We start from the raw sequence: 4451 nt of genomic DNA on the forward strand, positions 1-4451 counted from the left end.
AAAAAATCAAATGAGGGGCAGCTAGGTAGTGCTGTGGATAGAGCACTGGCCCTGGATTCAAGAGGACCTAAGTTCAAGTCCAACCTCAGACACTTGACACTTACTAGCTGTGTGAACTTGGGCAAATCACTTAACCCTCATTGCCCTGCAAAAAACAAAAACAAAAAAGAAAAAGAAAATCAAATGAGAGAGGTAGAAGAAAAAATGGGAAAAGAAATGAAAGTTACAGAAGAAAGTTATGAAAAAAGAATCAACAGCTTGGAAAAGAAAGCAGAAAAATTGACTAAAGAAAACAATTCCTTAAAAAATACAATTGGCCAAATGGGGAAAACAATTGGTCAAATGAAAAGGAGGTGCAAAAGCTTACTAAAGAAAACAATGCCTTAAAAATTAGAATTGGGCAGATGGAAGCTGTGAAGGAAAACAATCCTCTTTTTTGTTTTGGGGGTTTTTTTTGGTGAGGCAATTGGGGTTAAGTGACCTGCCCAGGGTCACACAGCTAGTAAGTGTCAAGTGTCTGAGGCTGGATTTGAACTCAGGTCCTCCTGAATCCTGGGCTGGTACTCTATCTACTGCGACACCTAGCTGCCACCTATCTGCCCCTTTGTGGGGTTTTTGCGAGGCAATGAGGGTTAAGTGACTTGCCCAGGGTCACACAGCTAGTAAGTGTCAAGTGTCAGAGGCCGGATTTGAACTCAGATCCTCCTGAATCCAGGGTCAGTGCTTTATCCACTGTGCCATCTAGCTGCAAACAATCCTCTTCTCAATAATTCTCGGGAACTCAGCATTAATGTGACAAAGGCTTGTTTATTTCCTTCCCGTGAGAAAGGGGCACCCTAGTGTGCAGCTAGTGGGTGCCAAGAATGGGGACTCTCAGGCCCTGTTTTAAACCCTAATCCCTAATACAAATGGACCCTCCCCTTTTTCATCATTGGTCTGATTACTCAAGGGTTACAATCCACAGGCAAAAACTAGCTAATCAGAATGCTGTATTCCCATCCCTAATTGATTCTTCCTTATATGGGCATAACTCAGGAGCTGACCTTATTGAGACCAGGACTCCTTGAACCATGTGATTTTGTTAGCCAGAGGGGGAGGAAGAGGATCTGATACCTTTGTCCTAAAAACAGATCAGAAGGAGTATGATTGACTGTTATATCTTTTGTTTTGTTTTGGGTTTTTTGCAGGGCAATAAAGATTAAGTGACTTACCCAGGGTTACACAGCTAGGAAGTGTCTAGTGTCTGAGGCTGGATTTGAACTCAGGTCCTCCTGAATCCAAGTCCAGTGCTCTATCCACTGTGCCACCTAGCTGCCCCCCTTGACTTATATTTTTACTGAGGAGATAATTACCCATTTCATCACAGAAGCTAATGACTCCATGAGACACCAGGAATCAAACAGAATCAAAAGAATGAAAAAAATAGAAGGAAATATGAAATACCTCATCAGAAAGACAACTGACATGAAAAATAGATCCAGGAGAGATAATTTGAGAATTATTGGACTACCTGAAAGCCATGATCAGAAAAAGAGTCTAGATATCATATTCCAGGAAATTATCAAGGAGAACTGCCCTGATATTGTGGAATCAGAGGATAAAATAGTCATTGAAAGAATCCATTGATCATCTCCTGAAAGAGACCCCGAAAGGAAAACTCCAAGAAATATTATAGCCAAATTCCAGAATTATCAAGTGAAGGAGAAAATACTGTAAGGAGACAGAAAGAAACAATTAAAAATCATGGAGCCACAGTCAGAATTTTTTTTTTTTTTTGCGGGGCAATGGGGTTTAAGTGACTTGACCAGGGTCACACAGCTAGGAAGTGTCAAGTGTCTGAGGCCGGATTTGAACTGAGGCACTCCTGAATCCAGGGCTGGTGCTTTATCCACTGTACCACTTAGCTGTTCCCCATAGTCAGGATTACACAGAACCTGGCAGCTTCAACATTAAAGGATCAGAAGGCTTGGAATATGATATTCCAGAAGGCAAAGGAGCTTGAATTGCAACCAAGAATCAACTATGCTCAGCAAAACTGAGCATTTTTTTCAGGGGAAAGATGGACTGTGAGAAAAATATGGGCCCCCCTCAAAAGCTGATTGAAGTTGTCTGGGGAATGTCTGGAAGGTGAATTTCAGCTAGGAGAAGGGTGTTTACTAATGTCTCCTTTCCTCTCCCTCCCCAGCAATCAGGATCACAGGATGAGAGAGTCCCAGGGGCTGATCATGTAGGGGTGGAGGTTAGAAGGCTGCCCCTTTGACTGTATTGTATTCTGATTGGCTAGCATTTGGCGCCAGTGTCTTCTTGGGAAGATTGTGACTGAGGAAGAAGGGTGGAGCCAGCCTGTTAAGAGATAAAAGGGTCCCGAGTCCCATGCTTGCTGCCAATTCCATTAGGGAGCAGATCCATTCGTGCTTGCATGTATAAATAAAGGCCTTTGATACTTCTCCAACACTGAGTCCCAGAAATGTTTAAATGGGGTTTCTCACAATTTGTTTCTCACATGGACATTCAATGAAATAGGGAACTTTAAAGGTTTCCTGGAGAAAACACCAGAACTGAACAGAAAATTTGATCTTAATATACAAGACTCAAGAGAAGTATAAAAAGGTAAACAGGGGTGAAAAAAGTTATTCAATAAGGTTAAACTGTTTATATTCCAATAAGGGAAGATAATACTTTTAACTCGAGATCTGTATCTCTATTAGGGTTTAATTACTAAATAGACTTTGAAGTGATGATATAAAGGAACTTAAGGGGCAGAATAAAGGGAGAATAGGGGGAGGAGAGGAAAGAGGAGGTGGAATGGTGTTAATTACATCATATGAAGAGGCACAAAAAACCTATTACAATAAAGGGAAAGAAGGGAGGGGTGAGCATTGTTTCAACCTTAATATCATCAGATTTAGTTTAAAGGAGGAATAACATACACCAGTTTGGATAAAGAAACTTAACATACTCTTTCCCTTACCAGGAAAAGGGTGGTACCAAGAGAAAGGTGGTTAGAAGCAGGGGAGGAAAGGGGAAAGAAAAGGGAGGGCTGCTGACAAAAAGGAAGGGCAGATTGCAGGAGGCAGTGATCAGAAACAAAACACTGGTGAGGAGGAATAGGGTGAAAGTAGAAAAAAAAGAGTACAAACAAAGGGGAAAAGAGGATGGAGGGAAATACATAGTAATCATAACTGTGAATGTGAATGGGATGAACTTTCCCATAAAATGGAAGCTAATAGCAGAGTGGATTAAAACCCAGAATCCTACAATATGTTGTTCGCAAGAAACATATTTGAAGCAGAGAGATATACACAGAATAAAGGTAAAAGGTTGGAGCAGAATATATTATGCTTCAGGGGTAGCTAGGTAATGCAGTGGATAAAGCACCAGCACTGGATTGAGAAGGACCTGAGTTCAAATCTGGCCTCAGACACTTGACACTAGCTGTGTGACCTTGGGCAAGTCACTTAACCCTCATTGTCCTGAAAAAAAAAAAGAAAGAAAAAAGAATATATTATGCTTCAGCTGAAATTTTAAAAAGCAGGGGTAGTAATCCTTATTTTAGACAATGCAGAAGTAAGAATAGATCTAATTAAAAGAGATAGGGAAGGAAACTACATCTTGCTAAAATGTATGATAGATAATGAATATCAATACTAAACATATATATACCAAGCGGTATAGCTTTCAAATTCTTAGAGGAGAAGTTAAATGAAATACAAGAGGAAATAAACAGCAAAACTATACTAGTGGGGGATCTTAACCTTCCCCTCTCAGAACTAGATAAATCTTTTTATTTTTTTTTAGTGAGGCAATTGGGATTAAGCTACTTGCCCAGGGTCACACAGCTAGTAAGTATTAAGTGTCTGAGGCCAGATTTGAACTCAGATACTCCTGAATCCAGGGCTGGTGCTCTATCCACTACACCATCTAGCTGCCCCTAGATAAATCTAACCACAAAATAAATAAGAAAGAAGTTAAAAAGGTGAATAGAATTTTAGAAAAATTAGATATGATAGCTGTCTGGAGAAAATTGAAAGGAAATAGAAAGGAATATACCTTTTTCTCAGTGGTACATGGCACATACTCAAACTGACTATGTATTAGGGCACAAAAACCTGACAGTCAAAGGTAGAAAGGCAGAAACAGTAAATGCATCCTTCTCAGATCATGATGCAATAAAAACTACATGTAATAAAGAGCCATGGAAAGATAGACTGAAAATTAATTGGAAACTAAATAATCTCATCCTAAAGAATGAGTGGGTTAAACATCAAATCATAGAAACAATAACTTCATCCAAGAGAATGACAATAATGAGACAACGTACCAAAACTTATGGGTTGCAGCCAAAACAGTTTTTAGGGAAAATGTTATATCTTTAAATGCTTATGTGAATAAAATAGAGGAAGAAGAGATCAATGAATTGGGCATGCAACAAATAAAGCTAGAAAAAGAAC

This window comes from Dromiciops gliroides, chromosome 3 (genome assembly GCF_019393635.1).
Source record: "Dromiciops gliroides isolate mDroGli1 chromosome 3, mDroGli1.pri, whole genome shotgun sequence".
Classification (NCBI taxonomy): Eukaryota; Metazoa; Chordata; class Mammalia; order Microbiotheria; family Microbiotheriidae; genus Dromiciops; species Dromiciops gliroides.